Source organism: Oreochromis niloticus, linkage group LG12 (assembly GCF_001858045.2).
Source record: "Oreochromis niloticus isolate F11D_XX linkage group LG12, O_niloticus_UMD_NMBU, whole genome shotgun sequence".
In the NCBI taxonomy this organism is placed as follows: Eukaryota; Metazoa; Chordata; class Actinopteri; order Cichliformes; family Cichlidae; genus Oreochromis; species Oreochromis niloticus.
In genome coordinates this window covers 31725836-31747151 of record NC_031977.2, presented here as the reverse complement: position 1 = coordinate 31747151, position 21316 = coordinate 31725836, and the positions used below count along the sequence as shown (strand labels likewise).

The 21316-nt window shown below is 39.7% G+C and overlaps 1 protein-coding gene across 3 annotated transcripts in view; it reads right to left on the bottom strand.

Annotated features, from left to right (window-relative positions):
* ddr2l (discoidin domain receptor family, member 2, like) overlaps positions 1 to 17585 on the bottom strand; it is a 37638-nt gene extending 20053 nt beyond the window's left edge. The window contains exon 1 of one of the 3 annotated variants that reach the window (XM_005451448.4): positions 17250 to 17585. The gene's annotated coding sequence lies outside the window, so the exon portion shown is untranslated. Of the gene's footprint in view, positions 1 to 1453; positions 1559 to 4146; positions 4197 to 17249 lie in introns of those variants that run through there. The other 2 variants (XM_005451450.4, XM_025897017.1) reach the window with 2 other exon arrangements.
* Positions 17586 to 21316: the final 3731 nt, after the last annotated feature.

Sequence of the window (21316 nt, the reverse complement as noted above, 5' to 3'; positions counted from 1 at the left end):
CTTAAATACCAGAGAATCCAGTCTGTTCCTGAAACAATCCTTCTCCCCCTCTCTCTCTTTTTTTCCCTAATGAAAAACTCCCTGCTCTGGCTTCAGGAAGTGAGTTCATTCACTTTAGCCGAGCCGAAGAAGAAGTGGTTCACGTTTGTTTTCTAGCAACGACTGGGGGAGAAGGAGGGAGCTTTATGTAATGCGTTGGCTGAACCTCAGATTCCTGCCCTGTTGCTCATCTCTACAGCAAAATCACATGACTAGAGAGTGAGAGAGAGGGGGGGAGAGAGAAAATAACAGAGAGAAAAAGACAGTAAAAGAGATTAAGAGAAGTCAGAGAGAAACAAAAAAGTAACCCTTGGTAGAATCTAATGAAGAGCAATATTGAACTGTTTTTGTAACAAACAAGTGATGAAAGAAATTCAACTTCATTAAAAGCAAATTATAAATAACTTCCTGGAGTATTTCTTGACCTCTCGAGCCACCATGAAAACAGACCATTTACTTTTTTCAGGCTTGCTATAAATAAACCAGATTTCTGGAAATGAAATCGCTGTAAAACAACTTTGGGGCATCGAGCCTTGCAATTACATGCCTTACCAAAGTGTGCACATTATGTAACCAGGTCCTGCTCTCTAAATAACGCAAGAGATTGTTTGTCAGTGTCTATGCATCATCCACTTCTTTGTTTAGATCCGAACTACTTTAAGGGTCTCTGTTCACTTTAGACCACTGTTCTAGATGAGTCTGCAACATGAGAGCGATACAGTAGATGGGTCAATTGTGGACTTGGCAAAGGGCCTTTTTTGTTTTTTCAAACTTCTCTGCTGCTGAGAGCAGCACAAATCAAGCTAAGGTTAGCTCAAGCAGGCTACAAAGTCCAGAAAATCACAGCAGATCAGCTGGGATCAGCCTACATTACCCGATCGCTTTACTGATACCGCTCTATGGATCCAATTGGCAAATCTCATCTAAATCGCTTTAGCCTGTCCACAGTTAATGCAGATTTGCAATCTGCTTTCAATGTCATGATCTGTTTCCTGTCTGTTCAATTCATACCAAACCTCTTTCACTACCTATAAAATACTTTTGCCACTTTTAAAGCAGCAACAGGGAGACACAAAAGAGCCACAGCAATTAAAAGGTGACTTAAAATCACAGTCAATATCTCACACTGGGACGAAGGCTAGGGAGCAAAGGTGTATTTTTAAATTAGATTTAAGTCTGCCAGATGTGCAGTGGAAAATCGTGCCACAAATGCAAAAGCAACTGTCATGTCTGAGTTTGTGTTGTCTATTCAGAATGAGTAAAAGTATCTGGTCTGCTGACCTGAGTGAACGAGGCAGGACATGTGGGTCCAGCAATTTACACAGATAAGAGACTTAAAAAGAAATACATTCAGTTTGATTCAGTTCAATTTCAAATAATAGTTGAGTGGAGAGCCGACAATCGCAACAATCACCTATGTGGATGAACTTCCTTTTAAAGAGGAAGAAACCTCTGGCAGAACGAGGCTCGGGGAGGGGCAGCCATCTGTCTCGACCCGCTGGGGTTTGAGGGGAAAGAGACGGGAAAAAAACAGGAGCATAGAGAGATCACACACAACAAACAAAATGAAAAAAGAAAAACACTGCAGGAAAGAGCAGACAAAAGTTAGTAACATGCAATAGCTGTACAATAAATGCAATGCTAGTGAAAAGAGGTGAGAGGAGAAGAAATGTTCAGTGCATCCTGGGAAAGTCCCCCAGCAGTCTAAGCCGACAGCAGCACAACTAAGTGATGGTTCAAGGTAACCCGATCCAGTCCTAACTATAAGCTTTAACCAAAAAGAACATTTAAACCACTCTTAACAGTAGAGAGGGTGTCCATCTCTGAGTGCACACTGGGAGCTGGTTCCACAGGAGAGGGACTGGATTCTGCTTCTCATTCTTCTTTTGGAAACTCTAGGAGCCACAAGTTATTGATGCCTGATCTGTTCTGTAGAGGGGTCCTGCTGCTGCTTTTCCAGAGCAGAGCCTTACTGCCAAATATAAATTATTGCAGATGGAAATAACAACCTTCTTTTGACCAAAAACCTCTTAACTGTAAATTTGCAGCACTGACAGAAAGCACAAATGGGTTTAGCAGGTCTGTGTACCCACCTGAATGTAATAGAAAACAGTGTCAGAGATCAAAACTGACACCATCACAAAGCCTAAAAAGAACATGATCGAAACTAGTGAAAGGAAATTTACGCATTTAAAAAACTGGATTCATTAAATAGTTTGATATTTTTTAAAGCATTTCAGTTCCAAATCAATATAGAGATTAATGTGTAATAAATTAATACATAATACAGCTGAAGATAGTTTGCATGAAAAAAGTATGTTATCATAAAAGAAAAGTACAGACAGACTAGTTTTGTTCAGCGCACTTTGGTCTGTGGGACATTTATTCAATAACCTTAAATGCTATTAAAATCAGAGTCACACTGAATGGAACCATACAAAACTGTCTTTGTTCCAATTATGCAGAACTTGCACTTTGAGATTCTTTGCCTAGCCCAGCTATGTGTGCTTTAAACGATTAGATCACTGCTTAGTCACAGTCACTCTGACAAACCATTGTTTGAACATGGGTGTTTCCAGTGTAGAAAACATTGTGCAGGATTGCTCAGGCTCATGTCCAGCTTATAAAATGACAATGTAACTGGATTAACTATAGATATATAGAAGAATAGCTATGTACTCAGACCCTTTGCTGTTAGTACAAAAGTTCAGCATAAAAATATATTTAAAGTACTGCATTTTTCGCACTATAAGGTGCATTTAAAATCCTTTAATTTTCTCAAAAAGGGACACTGCGCCTTACAATCCGGTGTGCCTTATGTATGAATTCATGTTGTGCTTACTGACCTTGAACCAATTTTATGTGGTACACGGAGCTCAAAAATCTGTCAAAAAACGTTTTAGTACGACTTTGGTAAGCTATGAAGCCGCACTGCTTGATGGATTGTCGGACCATTACGGCTACCGTAGTCAGGAGCCTCGCAAAGTAATCTGGGTCCAAAACTCCGTCCCCTTCAGGTCCCAAAGTCAAACGAACACTGCGGGATCACTGAGAGTTAAAAACTGTCTAAATTCTTTCATCTGTAAAAAAATGATCAGCGTTGCTGCTTTACCAGGTGTAACAATTAAGTTTAACATGCAGGCATCCATGAAAACAGGATTTATTACATTTAATGGGATAAAAGATTTAGCAGGAAGTTAGCTCGCTACTTGCCACCTAAACATGACATAGCATATTCTGACTGAAATTTCTAAAAAAAATTAAAACGTACAGCTTTGCTATCACTTCCAACATAAATGAAGACAGAAAACTAAACAGCAGTGAAGCTGGAGGATGAATGCTAACTTTTTTCCACATAAAAGTTAACGTGAGGGTTCCCGATGGTCAGGGACAAATGCAATGGCATGGCAGGATGCTGTAAACGGACCAAACTTCAGTCAGGAGAACAACTGAGATAATCCATCCATAATACGAGGTTAGTCATTCATATACTGCAACAACACGAGAACAGAGAAGCTGCAAGAGAATTCAACACTAGTGAATCAATGGTACAGAAGTGGAGGAAGCAAGAAGAATAAGTTGAGTAAAGTTTGACTTATCTGTTTTGTTTCGCTTAATGCACCTTATAATCCAGCGCGCCTTATGTATGAAAAGAAACCCGTTCATTGACAGTGCGCCTTATAATCCGAAAAATATGGTAACTAAAGTAAAAATATTATCCTCAGTTCCAGTGGTTTTGGGCATTGGTATTTACAGTTCAGACACTACACCATGATTGCTAAAGCCACAGTTCAGAAAAGTAGAAAACATTTTTAATGCAAATGTTTCCAACAGGTGTTTAAAAAGGTTAAAATGTCAGCCACGTGGGAATGGGATTTTATAAAGTAACTGGAAGCACCCAAAGGAAAAAGAAACGATCATCAGTTTAAACCAGTATGAAAAAGTTGACTGCCGCCAAAAATAGTCACAATACTAACAAACTACAATTATGTTCATAAATGGGCATGGCCATTAGAACGCATTCATACCTTTACTTTTACTTCAAGTACATTTTCCTTATTATACAGAGTAAACCGTCATTGTCCTTCCCTAATTCCCCTTACTTACCTCCTCTCTCCCTATTTTTCTTTTCCTCTCCCTCTGTCCCTCATTTCTCTCTCCTCCCTCCTCCCGTCAGAACAAACTGAAGCCAAAAGCCTCAACATTCCAAACATTCAACGCAACCCAGACCTCTCTCTCTCGCTCTCTTTCTGTCTTTCTCTCCTTCTGTGTCTCTCGCTCACACAAACACACAGGAATCCACATGCATTTCTCCAAGGCTCTCTCTCTCGCTTACAGCTACACACAGGAATCTACATCTCTCTCTCTCCCTCTCTCTCTCTCTCTCTCTGGTTGATGGGGTGAATGAGACAGAGTTCACTGAGAGCAAAACTGAACAGACCCGCCAAGCACACAATAGAAGCCATCAGAACCAAACACTGACCTAAAATTATCTGTTAAGCCTGACTTCACTTTAGGGAAAATGGATCTTTGAGCAAGACTTTATTATAAACCACTCATAAACACACGCACATATTCCAGGTGATACCACAATCCCACTCTTTTGTCAAGGACTATGGACACAATGTTTTAATTGTCTTTATGATGAGTTTCTGTAGTTTAAAGTGTTTAAATGCATAAATGTGTTAATTAAAAATGATTTCTATGAATCCCAGAGTCATGTTAGCTGGTCTGTATTGCTCTCCATTGAATCACCATTCTAATGAACAAAAACATCTTTCTGTGTACTCTCCATGTTCAACTGCTTGCTTATGCACATTTCTAATTTGCCAATTACAAGTCAATGCATTTAGGTGTGTAGGCAAGATCTGCTGAAGCTCAAACCAAATATCAGACCGAGGAAAAAACGTTTGGCAAGACTCTGAACGCAGCATGATTGTTGGTTGGTGCTGCATATTTCAAAAACTTCTGATCTACTGGGATTTTCCCACACAACCATCTCTAAGGTATGCAGGAAAGTATCTCTGAATGTGCAACACATTGAACCTTAAAGTAGACGGGCTACATCAGCAGAAGACCACCCCGTGTGCCACTTGGCACACACAGGTTCACAAAAATTGGACAATGAAAGTAGAGACTGATGTATATACTGATATAGGATTTTTAAGACCAATACTTGGTGATTCAAAAATCTGACATGTAATTCAAAACACAAGTTGCCAGCAGGAAAGTTACCTGTGGAACATTAACACTCATTACATGTTTGAAGGGCATTTCTCCTTTAGCTTTTTATTCTCATTTATTGGCCATTAATATTCCAGTACCATGTTGATACAGCAGTCAGGGTCTAAACAGAAGTTTGGAAAAAATGTTGCCTGGTCTGATGTTTCTCAATTTTTGCTGCGACATTCTGACAGGGTCAAAATTTGGTGTAAACAACATGAAAGCATGAATCCATCTTGTCCTGCATCAACAGTATAATGGTTTGAGTGATACTTTCAATTTTTTAGCATCCTTTGGGTCCCTTAGTACCACTTTAGCATGGTATAAACACCACAGCCTGAGTATTCTTCTGATGGCTGCTTCAGCCAGAATAATGTGCCATGTCACAAAGCTTAAATCATCTCAAACTGGTTTCTTGAAATAAGCCAGTGAATTGTAGTAGCTGGTAATCAAATGGCCTGCACAGTCACCAGATCTCCAGCAGAGCACCTTTGGGATGTATTGGAATGGGAGCTTTGCATCATGTATGTGCAACTGACAAATCTGTAGCAGCTGTGCGATGCTATCAAGTCAATATGAATCAAAATCTGCTGTAAAGCCTTTCTGTCACTGAAGCAATGCCTGCCTGATTATGCAACACAATAAATGAGGCTGCGCTCACACAATCATAGAGGCCTGTTGGGTCCAGATTGTAATGGAACACACCATCAAGTTGTTAGACGGTAAAGACTCCCAGCTGCTTATCAACAGAAACAACAGAGCAACTGCACGAGAAATAAAACTTCCATAATTAGACTCATGAAGAGATTCTCTTATCAAAACCGTACCACACGACTGAGAGCAGCCAAATTCAGATGTGTGCTCACCGTCAAAACATTTTGCGCCATCGTTCTTCCCAGTGTTTTCCTTCAAATAGCGCTGTAGACATATCGAAAGCCAAAATAGGGGTTTTTCATCTGTTTGTGGCTTGTGATAAACATAGACTCATGGCCATCCATAAAACCCTCGCTTTAGGCAACATTCACAGAAAATCTGCCGCTTTTATTTTCTATTCACAGCAGTGTGAGTTAAGTTTGGTGATACTCAGGTCACAAGATGTCTAGACTTTTAAGTTCAAACTGGGCTAAAAAACACACACACACAAAAGAAGCTACACACAGCTCTCACAGTGCTAACCATGCTGTGTAAATCAACTGTAAAATCTGTGGAGTCCTTTCTTAAGTTCATTTCATACGCAAGCACAGTTATGAGCAGAAACAGTTTCTCTTCAGTCTGAGCAAAACTTTGTGGTCATTTATTGTTGTCTGCTATAGACTGCTGTCTCTGTTCAGTGCTTTGAGGTCCATGTTTATGTTCTTTTATTAACTTTTCTCACGAATTAAAACTGCTCTTGGGAGTCAGAGGAATGTTTAAGATGCAAATGTAACGCTGGAGCAGGTGATGGTTGCGAGGTCTGAACTCAAGCCGAGAAGCAGCTGGTTTAGAAAAAGCTGCTGGCATTTGAAGAATGTGAGGAGCGCTTGATTTAACATGTAAAGCTTTGAACTGACAGGAAAGACAGAAGCCAAGTTAAACACAATTAAATACGCCGATAAGTATGAATGGGGGACATGCTAAGCCTAAAACTGGGAAATTCCTGCTAACTCCAAATTTCAAAGACACATTTTACCTGATCTTAACTGATTTGCTAACATCACCTCTGGAAATGTTTGCATTCAAGAGTCACATAGTTTTAATTAGAGCTAAAAGGTGTGTGAAATGTGCAGCTTATGCCAGGAAATGAAAGCAAAGACCAAAATTGGGTCTTTTTTCTTAACTTTACTCATCTTGTGATATCTGACATTTGCTTTCTAACTTCTGGGTTGAGAACCAAAGGACTAAAAGGACTAAAGTAGTCAACTAGGTAACGAGTCCCAAAAAGAAAGGCGTATGTATGCAGGCCGTGAGATCTCCGTGCCAGACAAAATCCTTGGAACCTGCAATAACAGATAAACGACTACAATTTCTTTTTCATTCGCTAGGTGGCTGATATTTGGAATACATATTTTTCCATAATGACTGTGGTTGCCTGGGGTTTGCCAACCAGTCTTTAAGGCTGTTTTTAACCTTACTGTTGCATGGGCTTTGTGCTGAAGAACTGTGCAATTTTGATCTGAAAAAATTGGAAACAGGCCTGTTTTTTGATAAGATTTTGCCACTAATAGAAAACACTGTAAAGTTACTGTTACTGGTATTGGGAATAAGCCCAACTGTATTTTAAACATATGTAGTATCCACCAAGAAATTGAAGATAGATGCAGCCCTGTGACTGGGAAATAGTCAAACCTTCTGCAAGACGACTTCATTTTATTGACAATATTTGTATATTTGTGACAATATCTTCCTTTTTAACTGTTTCGTCCAGCATTGCTGAGTAACTGCTAAAACTTTCTGCAAGTAAGCCATCACAGTTTTCAAACAATTACTCAGAACTGGCCTTGAAACAGTTCTGAGTAAAAGATTACATAAAACTCTTCAATGTTTTGTTTTGCAAGTGTTGCTTCATTCACATCTTATTTTTAATTGATTCAGTGCTGCTCTTCTGGAAATCAGATGGCGAATTAGTAACTGCTCTGATATCAAAATGTCACTCAAGACTCTGTTGCTTAACTCTGAATACAAACCCTGGAGACAGGACCAGTATACACAAAACACATGCAAGCAAGCACACACCTGGAGCCATTTAAAACACACTCAGGACCATACATCCTTAAAGCACTCCAGGTTTATACACATGCATGCACCTACATGCAAGCAGTACACACACAGATATACACACACAGGTATGCAGGGTATCATAATTCTGTCAGGAGTGGTTGGAGGTGGAGGGAGAAGACGACTCATCTCTCTCAGGAGGCTCAGTGAAGTTATCACTGAGCAGACACAAGCTGACGCTGAAGAACTGTAAACTAAAATCTGTTTCTGACATCAAACAGCATTATTCACGACTCCTGTCACTTTAAAAACGGCCACTGTTTGGTTTTTGATACCCAACAGTTTACTGTTTGCACAAATTTCTACAGCACAGAGTACATTAACTTTAACGTGACGGTCCAGGCAGATGGCAAAACTAGGTCTCGTTTAGCACACGTGGACTACAGACATCCCAGGATGCACTTGGTGAGATGCAGAGTAAATCCAGTCTGTCACCAGATGATTACACAGACCACAGAGTTGCATGAGCTAAAGATCAAGTGGCATATTCAAGAGCTGAAGTAAATCTGGCATTCATTTGCTTTATTTCATCCATTACTGGTGATAAAAACTCACCAGGGGCCTGTGCTAACAAGCAAATTCAACATACCCAGTACAGCCCTTCCTTGGTTGCTTTTACTGACCCTAACACTAGAAACCAGGTTCAGCAGTCACATGAAAGTGGTTAGCAACTCAGATAAATACAGATAAACCATTCAAGTCAACCTTAACCCTTCAAAAGAAAGAGGCCATGTTGTTAGCAAATAACCAGTCACAAACTTGTACAGATCCACGTATAGCGGCACGGCATTTAAAGCCAAGAAAGTAAGGTGTCACAAGAAAGAAAAACGCAGCCTATCTAAGATCTGACTTCAGTTTAACTGACACATTGCTTATATTAAGGTAGCTATTCTCATGGTGTGCAAGACAATGTTCCCTTGTGTACTTCAAGCTCCAGTCCCTGTGGTGTTAAACCAGCTGTGAACAAGTAAAAAAAAAACATTTTGAAAAAGTCTGTAGGTTGACTTACTCATTTTAACTGTTCAGTCAACAGCGTAAAACTGCAGTGAGTCAAGCTGTTCCTGAGAATCTATACTCCTTATGGATGATTATCACGGAACATAAGAGACTTCAGACATTCTTTAAAAACTACGTCATCTCTCACTACACAGGACGGGGATTTTTCAGGAATGGTTGATGCTCTTTTCTGGAGAAGTGATGGGTCAGCAGGTGGTGGTTATTATGGGGATAAACTCTAGTAAGACTTGAATAAAAACTCATGAGAACTCATGAAAACTGAAAAAAGTGACTGAACAGTTGAATATACCTATCTGCATATTTACCAGCTTGACTTGCATGCATGGGCAGACTCATAAATGTGCAGTTCAACTCATCTTACAGACTTTTAGCAAAAGTACAACAAGTGCTGATGCTCAGAGTATAGCTGAGCTTCTTAAACACAGCGGGATTGATTTAGTACATGGTGACAAATGCACAAAAACAAGTTATTTTTTTACACATAAGTATAGGTATTTATTCTTTAATTTGATTACCAGACGTTAAGTTAATACACCAAAATGGAGTGTACTAACAAACTACTAATTTACCTGTCTGATACTAAGGAGCAATACAAGAACCTATGGCATTGTAATCAATTGGACTAATTGATTAGATCAACCAATTAACAACCCACTTGTCACGAACTGGGCTGCACAGCCATGAAAAAACAGGAGATGCACACAGAAAACGCCAATTAAAAAGACTTTTTTTTAAAATCAAAGAAACAAGGAGAGAACTTAAACTAACCATGGTGTGTGAGGTCGGTATAATCAGTGGTGTAGGTGAGTGCATGAGTGGAACAACTGAGTACATGAAGTTGTTTGGAGCAAGAATCCAAACCAAAATCCAAAAAGATGTCTTTTTGTGGGTCGTCAACAATTGGTCTAATTGATTAGTGCTGGTCAAAATAAAGGAGATTCAATGTTACATCATTTTTTAAAACTTTTATGTTACTTTTTTTAAGGATGTGCTCTGTCTTCAGTTCGGCAAAGTCACTATACTACTGTAGCTTCGGACTGACTAAAAATGATGCGATCCCTGCAAAACATTATCAGCAATGGTAGCAATTCCAGTTTTGTTTCATATCGACTTCAGAAAGAATTCTCATCAAGTTTGTGGCAACAATCAGACAGATGCAACTACAAAAAACAAGATGCTACAAATAATTAAAATCAGTGTACTCGACAAAAAACAAAATGCAAGGGACATGTACCTCATATTATCTGGATTTAGTTAACAAAGCTACACAGGAAGGTTTAAAAGATCACTGAAGAGGGGAAGTCAGGAAAGCGCTGTCCTGATCGTAATCAGTCTCATAGTCACCATAAGGAGGGTGTGATACGTCACTGAGGATTGTTCACCCTGTCCTCACCCCGCAGGACTAACAAAGGTGTCAGTGATCTTACTGGAAGTAAATGGGTGGGAATATGACCGCTACATTAACCACAGCTGAAGCAAAACACATTCAGTAACTAGTGACTTCACATGATTCTCCAGGAAACTTTTCAGCGGCAAGTCGTTCATTTGGAAATTGAAGCTTGTAAAATAACAATGTTTTTATGTGTGTACTTTGCAGCAACAGTTGAACCAGCCATTAAGGACTGTTAAGAGAGAGTTACTTGGAAATGATTGAGCAAGAAATGGGTCCCACACTGCAAGAAATATGAACAAAAGCTGTGAATGGGAGTGTCGGCGGTTGAAAAGTCCTTCTATAACACTTCTATTAATGCAGAGTAGCTACACAAAGTATTTGACAGTGCAGTGACACGTTGTTTTTCTTATTTTAATACCAGATAAGACTCAGTCTCAGAGCAGACAGTACACAAACCATCAGAGCGTCCCTTTGGTAATTTACAGAAATGTAATTTTAATAAAGTTCTGCCTGATAGGCACGGACGATTTCAGTCTGTATCATCTTCTCTCAGCAGCTGCCATGTTCGGCGTTCTTCTTTTGCTCCTCATGTGCCTCGCACAGATCCACTCTAACAGATCCTCCTTGTGGTTTCTTAAGGGTTTAATGAGCTGCTGGCTGCAGCCTGGCTGGTGGAAACTCAATACACTTAAACATGGGCTCCTTTAAACTTATCTGTAATCTGTTCCTTCGGCTCCAACCGCAGCTACTATCTGCACACGTTTCTCCAAAAACCATTGTGGAAGTTTCCTGTAAGTGTTTGTGTTTTTCAGTGCGTCTGTGGTGGGATTTCTATAAAAAGGCTTTACGTGAATGTCGTAATAATACCTGACGAGAAGGTCGAAGAATTTATGTGGTAACTTAATGACCTGAAGTTAAATTACTTTGGATTACTTTTTCTAAACTTGTGAAAGATTAAGTTGGGCGAAGGATGATATATCATATCATATATTATAGCATGATATAATATATAACACGCGAGATACAATCTGATAAAAAGTTCCATTTTTTCCTAGATTCCCACAGATAGATGGCTTTATTGGCTCCAGATTGAGCTGGATAGATTTTAGAAGAGATGCGACTCCAATGCCGTGCATATTGTAAGTCTGGTGATCCTTTATTGGAAAGCCAGAGCGTTCATCGAGATTCTTGAAGATGGTTTGACGTCATCTTGTTAATGTTCAGCCCTCAAAGCCAGGCTCAGAGTGCAGAGAGGCCAAAGCATTAAAACAAAGACTATTTGGCTGTAAAGTGACTATCCCCTGCTTTCTATCAACACATCGACGGTGTAGGTTACCGCGCCAAGGTTTACAGACATCAGTGCATATGCAGATAAAAGAAAGTCTGAGCAGCATCTCTCTGCTTTGTCTTTAGCACTTTCCGCCAGTGGCTTGTTGCCACTCAGGGTCCAACTACACACTTCACATCTGGGGACTCAGACAGTATCAATTCTTTCTCTGCAGCAAAACTGTAAAAGCAAACATGCTACATCTTTTAGCGTGAATGTGAATCACTTTGGCTCAGTAACAATATCTTCTTACAAAAAAAGGGAAATAAAAATTGAAAAGAGAGGGAAATGGTCATTACCAACAGACAGACCAAAATAGATACCCAGACTTGCTATTTAAATGTTTTTAACACCTTAACACCTTCTCACGTTTGACCATCTACTACTACACCGTCTGAAAACACAAGGTTTCATCACTCAAACAATGCAAATGGATTTAAAATCCTTATTTTGTAACAAGTCTCTGTACATAGGAAATACCTGCATTTTTTTACTTTTTTCCTCATTTTCTTTGGTGCCCTTTGTTGACTCACGATGCAGCAAAGAATAATAAAGGTCAGTTTACTATTGCGCTCGTAAGATGAGCTTGTCTCTGGTGTTTTTTTGACACCAAAGAAACAGTTTTTCCTGAAAACAATTAGATTTGACTTTTGTCACAGTTTTACACAGAGCTAAGGTACAGACTTCTGCATCAATGCTCCCTCAGTGTTTTTCAGTGTTTTCCCACACTTCACTATATTAACAGCCACCCGAGTATACTTGGCAACTAATTTAAGCGGTTTCTTTGTATCCAAAGGGAGAACAAATAAGTTTGAAAGTTCAGCTGCTGGTAAACAACTAGCCACGGTCTCACTGCACAGACATGCCTCTATGCCAAGCTTACCAAGATTGCAGAGCAAAACCGAGACTGTCGCCAGCTGTAGTACAAGACGGAGGAGTTGGAGAGACTTACTGGAGAGGCACCAGGTTACACTGCTATCTGTTACTTCATTGTCACAAAGAACGTGGCCAGTGGAACATTTGCAGAGTCCTTTCTACTAGAAAAGAAATCTAAATTGGTGGAGAACGCCAGCACCTCAATATTTCTTAAGAAATTTGTCTCTCGCCAAATATTTTTCCAGTTAACAGAGTTGATAAAGTTTTACATCTGGAGACTACAAAACTTTTGCAGTTGACATTTTTTCCACCTCCCCAAGAATGCGAATCACCTCAGAATCATGTGATTTAAGGTGAAGGTCTAGGCATCATGAGCTTATGATGACAGCAGTAGCAGTGCAAGAGTCGTGGATCTGGAAACAGTGGATCCTGCTTGTTATTCGCTCGGCTGCCGCTACACTCAAACATGACCTACACTTCTTTAATAACAGTAACATTATGCACAGTTGGTATAAGAATCATCAAGTTGAGCAGAGTGAAGATTGCTTTTCTTTGTGAGTGAGCTGAGGTGTCAGCTCTCACAGTCGGAGCCAAACACTGATCTCCTGCTGTTGTGCAATCACTCTCTCTCTCTGTAGCTCCAGGCTGCTCTCAGAGTCTCTTCAAGAAACAACAAATCAACTTTTTATCGTCTCGTGTCATAAACATGAAGCCATTTAAATACCTGCAGGGGTCGGACAGTCACTGACTCAACTCCAGGCTGACAAAAATAACCTTGTTCTTTGTTTGGGGGTGGGGTACTTCTCACCGTTAATTACTTTTTAGAGAAATCGCTTTATCTACAACATGTCAGAAAACAGTGTCTCCATTCGTGTCTAAATGTCCTAAAATATCAGTTCACTGTAATCTAAACAGCACGTTCTCTCATTAGAGAAGCTGGAAGCAGAGACTGCGTCACATTGTTGGCCGATAAGTATTTCCCAAATAAACTACTTGTATTATTTACTGTTAGGCACAGATATTCACAGACTGGCAGTATTTAAATCTCTTTCTCACAGTGGGTTCAACTTAAGTCTGTATAATTTATAACATTTGCTGTAAGTCAGGCTGATGAAGTGAGTTTTGCTTTAAGTACCTTAACTATCAACACTTGTGTTAATACTAACCAAGATGAGTATCAAACGTTAGTGTCAAACGTTTGTGGCCACCTTCTTTGCAGTTTGCTGGTAATTTGTTGGTTTGCTGATCATTACAGTGATTTGGGGACTTTTAAAGGAAGTCCGATTGTATGACTTTGCTCCCTTTCAAGAGTTTTTCAGCAGAATGTTTCAGAGAAATGTACACAAGTTTAGTTAACATCACTAAATTAAGGCATCAATAAATAGTCTGTATTTTAGGCATTTAGCATCAGTGTACCTAAAAATGCAAAAAAAAAGTTGCTTCATTAATATTTTGACACTAATTTTGGAAACTTATGCAAAGTGTCTGTGAGCGGAACAGCCATATTTTTCCACTACAAACAAGGTTGGTGCTATAGGTTTTTACTTGCCTGTTTGTTAGAAGGATTACTCAAAAAGTTATGGATGGATTTCTTTCTTCTTCTTCAGAGGTGGGGTTTGGCCCAGCTTAGGGCAGATTAACTTTTGGACTTGTTCCAGATCTACAAATTTTTGGAAGGTTTCTTTACTACTGAGAGATAAAGCAAATTTAATAACGGGACAAATCAAACTGAAAAACAGAAAAGAAAAACTGGGACACATCATCTTGATGAGCTCAAGAAAATCTCATAAACTACCTCCAGATCCTTCTGGACTCGGTTCATGCATGGTGTGGAGGGGATTTTCAGCCTTGCACCGCTCTCCTCTTTCTTGTATTCTGTACTCTCTTATTATTCCAAACTTTGGCTGTTGGGGAAATGCATCTAAAGCTCACGCTTATCGAATTTCTAAATCTACATCAAACTAAACTGTCAACAGATGTTCTTCTGCTAAACCCTCAAATGTCTCTTTCTTAAGTTTAGATACTTACACATCCCCGGCAATAACACAGCTTAGATATTAGGAAAGCTTGGAATTATTTACTGGCAGGGAACATATAAAATATGTGTCAGATGAGTAAAAGAGAGCTGTTAACACCTTAAAAGTTTAGAAGTAAAAAAGTTACAGCCATAACTGATGTGAAAACCATGTTTTCTTTCCATTACAACTGTGTCAATATTGCTCAAGAAGACTTTCGACCACTGTGCTGAGCCTGGCACCACTGGCTCAGTGTTTAAGACTGTTGCCTGACAGCAAGAGGGTCCTGGGTTCAAACCAACCTGGGCAGGGCCCTTGAGTGGGCAGTATGTATGTTCTTCCTGTGGTTTTCTCTGGAAGCTCCAGTTTTTCCTGCCCTTCTGCCATTGAAAAACATGTTAGGTTAATGCTGCCTGTGTGAGCCAGTAACACACCCACAAAACATGATTCTTAATATTAAGACCTCTTCCTGGTTAAAAGGACAAGAAAAAAATGCAGTAAAAAAGAACACCATGACCTTGATTTATTAATTTTGAACATTAAGTGGCAAAAATACTTAGTAAATGTAGTATCGTCATAATTTTGTCCACAACCTGCACATTTTTGGTCATATTTGTCCATTTATATTTACTTTTGAGCCACAGACCGAAATAAGGTTTGATGACGGTCATAGCGATATGGAAAAGAAATGTACTGGGGTTTGCACTTCAAGGTTTAAACTGCTGCTGTGAGCCATAAGTTCATCCTTGTAACGTGAGCTGACTCAGTGCTGAACATGAAAATAAACCAAACATGATCCCACTGCAGGTGAAGAGGTCAGCAGCAGCACGCACACATGGACCTGCACACAAACACACTGTACATGCAAAGCTTATAATAACACCGCAGACTAAAAACTTTTACACCAAAGTTCTGTAGACGCACCTCAGCACGCAGGACTCTCACAATGCAACCGGAAGTCCTGCTCTCTGATTGGCATTAAATCCTAAGCGTGCTCACTTGAAGCAGTTAACAAGCTGCTCTAAATTAACAGCAACGGTACCTGCTTCAGTCTGCTGTCTGACTGGTGACATTAACTTACTGTAAACTGCAAACACATGCAACATCTTTGCACACAAACATGATAATGAGCTCTCTCTTTACACGATAACAACATAACCACAGCAGTTCACAGTAAAATATACAGAAGACCTCATTTACTCCTGTATTTAAGCACTGCGATTGATGCTCACTTTGGTGTAAATGCCTGGCTTTGATTAACTTTTCACTTTGGTGCTAAACCTGTTACACATTGTTCCTTTAAAAGGCTTCACAGCTTCTTCCATTAAAGGACTTTTCTAGCTCAGTAATGCATGTGCATATATAGTATCAACAGAAATACAAACACAAAGTAATGCACAGCGAGCTGTTCTGCACTTGTCTGCATCCTGGAACACTTTATTTCAGTTGACACAAATTGTGCATCCCCATCAACGGCCTTGAGCACTTTACCATTTACTTCACTGAAGGGTTAGGAGTCGTTAACTGGTGCTGCAGGGAGGCTGGTGCCAGAAGGTTTTTGGTATTTTTTTCACTATCATCAAGTCGTTTGCACCACTGGTTGGTATTTCGCATTAGACCAGTAACATATTTTAGCCCTGGGGTCCTCTCACCCCTATAGGGTGTGCTAGTACAATTTATAAACATCTAGAACCAGATGAGGTCCAAACACGAATCTACAAGTGAGCCATGAAGTAGGTCAGTCAGTTAAAAAAAAGCTATCACTAAAGAAGTGATCAGTCATCATCCAGGTTAAAACTCCTCCAGTCTGTGTGAAGCACCTATTGTCAAATCACTGTGAATATTTGAAAACGCAACAACATAAAAAGATGTAATTAATAAGTATCCAACCAAATCAGAAGACAACAATCAAGCACCCCTACAGTGCATAGTGTTAAACATAATCTGGAAAAGGGATGATTGTGAAACGGGAATAGGTTATGGACATGGATTACAGAAAACAGTTCAGTTTGCAGAATGTGAACCCAATAATGTTCCACATGTGACAGAATTATACTTCTTTCGCCTCCTCTTTTAGGGAAAAGAACCATTTCTATACCTTGAAACTTGAAACAGATCATGACCAACTGAACGAAAACATCTAACCTTGTGGGCTTTTTCAATATCTTACAGTTCATCTTCAAGTTATACGTTAAAGAGTTTAGTTTTGCCTTTATGTCCCAAAAGATTAATAGTAACTCACTGACTATTTTATTTCCTACACATTTTTCTACAGTATTCCCAGAATATTCAAACCGTGGCTCCTCTCTGTAAACCTTATCACACCTTCCTTTTCTGACATGTCTGTTGTTTGGATGGTAGGATTAGTAGGTAAATAAGTAAATATCTATTTGGAGCTGGTTGCATCATGTCTTGATTATTTTTCCTGCATCTTCCTCAATACAACAAAGAAGAGATATGATGTCCCATCTTCTCTAGGCCTCAATGTAAAGCATATGATTTCTGCCTGTTACCATCATGCACTTTCATCATCACGAGTTTTTCCGCAGCGTGGATCCTCCGCTCTCAGTCCTTTCAAACCCACAGAAAGTGTCAGCTGTTTTACCTGTCCGCAGTTTCCCTCCGGGTCCACACCAGCAGCGAGCCTCTCTCCGCTTCGATTCGTTTTTCTCGGAGTGCAGTCCGGCTCCTCTTGAGTTTGTTGTCGGACACAGACGGAGGAGCTCACAGGATCATGGTGGAGAAAACTAACGGTGGCTTTACCTCCCGGATGCTTCACCTACGCGACTTTTTACTTCACTTCTTTTGCTCTTATTCTAGTTTTAACGCAGCAGTTTGTTGAAAGAAGAAGACACACACCAAAGAGAGAGAGGGACAGAAAAAAAGTTTCTGTGTATTTACATCACATCCCGTTTCCGAAGAGGCGGAGGAGAAGGAGGAGGAGGAGGAGGAAGGCAATGAGCCCCCTGAGTGTCTGACATCTGAGCCTGGAGGACATGCGCACAAGAGCCCTATGAAGGGGACTACGGAGGGAAGATCGGGCTTTTACATCAACGTGATGTAAAGTCCAACGTGTTATTATCATAGTACTTAAAGAGAGCTGCGAGCACTTGAAGGTAGTTGCTGTTGAATAGCGCCATAATTTGCGGCACAATGGCTACTGAATCCCGCTAGATATCCGAATAACGCTTAGTTCACTGTTCAGTCACACATTAAAGAACCTTACAGATCCATTCATTTGATTTATTCATTTTTAAACGCTTGAAAACAAATGAAGTTCAAGAACCAGTTAAAAAACCGCCTTAAAATACCACATGACAGCATTAGATTATAAGGACTTCATGGTTTTCCCCCCTAGTTACATTTATTTGAACATTGCTGGACTTACTGTTTGGGGAAAACATTTTAGTTTACACTAAATAAAGGATAATTAATAATTTAACAATTTTCACCTTAAAAATCTTTACTTTTCTGTTCATTTTGATTTAATATTCAGACTGGCAGTTGCAAGACTTTTGCTGATAAACACCCCAATTTTAAACTTTCCAAAATCTCAGATATGCTCGAATATTCTTGGAAGTCGTTCTTAATCAGGAGCATTTTACTAATGCACCTGGATTTTTGAAGGTTATATAAACTATTAGCCCGATATTGAACGGTTTGGTGAAAGGGGGCATAAAATGTTTCACTTATTATATCCAGTTATTGTTTTATAATTTTATTTATAATTGCACCAACACTGGAATGTGTGCTTTCTTTCAGTCTGACTGTTTTGGCTTTTATGGTCTTGTACCGCCTCCATGAGGGTAACAGCTGAAACAGATGATGTGCTGCGTGGGATGTTCCCTTCAGGATACTGTGGGCTTTGCTGTTACAGAGCTCCTCTAAGGACAGGAGTGCACAGCCGAGGACCTTCTGTGCTGTGCTGATGTGTGATGACACGGCTTGAAGACCATCGGCTCATTAAACTGTTCCCAGTTTAACGTTACTCTCAACCAGGGGCGGATCTAGAAGGGTGGCATGGGGTGGCAACTGCCACCCTAAAATGATCCCTTGCCACCCCAAGTGCCACCCCAGTTTTGCATATGACAGTGTTGTTTATTAAAATAAGATAGCATTAACAGTTTGAGCGTAGTTACAGTCAACAGTGAATATAAATGCTAAAACTGAATATATTGCATAGTGTTCCCCCCCTCTACCATTAACAAATGGTTCAGCCCATTGCAGGACCGGCTTTTTTCTTGTTATCAGTAGCAAGCGATGTTTATGATTGTGCCAGAGCACATTTTGAACAACACCATGGGAATTTCGGATTTTACACAGGTGGTTGGATGTTACACTGTGGAAATGGAAGGAAGGTGAGTGTTATTAACCCTCTGTGGTCCACGGACACGCTGCACCTGCAAATCACATGACTGATGTAAGCTGACATAGCAACAAGCTGCAGCCACGCTGAGTCTCTATTTCAGCCCACATTGAAAGTTCGGACTTCAAAGTTTTTAAATTTTAATTACAGGCCAGTAAATCCAGAGTTATGATAATATATATATAATCCATGCTTTTTTCTAAATACTGTCGTCACGTTTTTTATGTGTGTGTGTGTGTGTGTGTATTTTAAGCGTTTTCTAAGGACAGCGCGAAAACAGTAAAGAAAGGAAAAGAAGCCACCGCTTTCCTATCGGTGTAAAAATGTACCATGTCAACCAATTTTTAAAAAAGTCAGCACGTGGGATTTGGTTGTTTAGGGAGAGGGGAGAGTTTTTAGAGTGACGGTAATGGCAGCGAGACAGAGCGAGCGAGTGAGAGAGAGAGAGAGAGAGAGAGCGAGAGAGTTTTTAGATGTGGGAGATTTGTGACGTTTAGTGTGGAGTGTACAGTTAGTGTGTTGTGTTGTCTTGTGTAGTTGTTCTGTTGTGTAGTCGTTTTGTTTTGTGTGTCAGTGAGGGCACTAATGAATGTCACAAAGGCACATTTGCAACGTAAACACTGTCACTAAGTAGAAAGCCAGCGGAGTGATACACCTCCTGTTGTCAGGCCTGCAGGTTTCTCCCTGTGCTGTTCTGTCTTTTGGTGGACAAACTTTTTTTTACTGGCACACATCATTTGTGGGGCATCTTATTGCGACACCTGATTGTTCTCTCATTTTAGTTTTAGTAATATTTTTAAATGGTTGTACAAAATGAAAGAAACGGCAGGTGTATTGGCTGCATTTTCAGATAAATAGTTGTATATGTTTACAAAATGTACAATTTATATTTGCATTTCAAGTTAAAAAAATTTACTCAACATGCCTGTGGGTTTTTTTTATAGTAAAAAAATACTACTAGGATTTTAAGTTCTTTGTGTGATTTCAGATCAGTAATACTAATGCAGTATGTCAGTGAAAAAAACAACTAAATTCAGTTGAGCTGAAAAGAATGATCCCAAACAAGGTAAGAGGAAAAAAATAAAATGAAACAATTTGAGGGTGAAATACAAACGTAAACTCAAAAGGAGTCAAAAATGGGCAGTTGTAATTCAGACCTCAGAGGGTTAATCCAACAAATCATGAAAAATTAGGTTTAAATTTTTGTTCATGACAGTCCAGATTTCTGACATTTTGTGATTGATTTCTAACAAAAAACAGTGTGAAACTTAGACTTGTGTTTGTAAATGAACCGCCCCATGTTGTGTACCTTTCTGGGTTTTATACTTATTGGGCTCCATATTTATTTATTATACAGGCTATACAGTACATAACATCAAAACTGTTTTATGTAACTAAAGTGTGTAATTATGTGGGCTACAGACAATAATTAAGTTATAGACTATATTTATATGAAAAACGTGTATACTTACTGCATTTGAATCATTTTAACCATATGTAACCACCTGCATATGTGTTTGGGAAAAAAAGGCTTTGATTTTGCCACCCCATTTGATTTCTTTGCCACCCTCATGCCACCCTCATGCCACCCTAAGAAAATTTCTCTAGATCCGCCCCTGCTCTCAACTCAAATGCTGTCTTCGCCTCCTGTGTGGTTTGAAACCATTGGAATGTCTGAAAAGAAATATCTAGACTGTCTTGTACAGCAAAGATCATTGCTGCCACCCTCTTTCCCATGCTGGAGATCTTTAACAGCCACTACATCTGCAGGGCTTCCATCATCATCCGGGACCCCTCGCACCATAGCCTGCTTTCCTTCCTTCCTTCCTTCCTTCCTTCAGGGAGAAGATATAGAAGGCGAACCGAAACCAAAACCTTGCGGTTCCTCAACAGCTTCATACCTCAAGCTGTGAAGCTGTGAGAATCTTGACCGTTCTTGCCCCCCATCGCCGTTCACAGAAGCATTTTATATCTGAGTGGACTCTGTGACCCACCTGCACCTTTGTGCCCTTTGTAGCACTTAAAAAACAAAGTTGAATCTTTTACATGTTAAACATGCATAGTAAGTTGTAATTCTACATAAGGACTGTATTTTACTAAACATATGTAGCAATGTTCCCTCTAATTTTTCATGTGTCTGAGCGAACACACAAACTCCCTGAGCGTCCCTTGGACCACTGTGAGCGACATCAGACGTGTGCACTGCGGTCGCGCCAGCATCTAATCCATCCAAGTTACATGGTTTATTAAAATAATCAAATTACAGCATTTACATTTATGGTGGACTACTTTTAAACTGCTTTAGC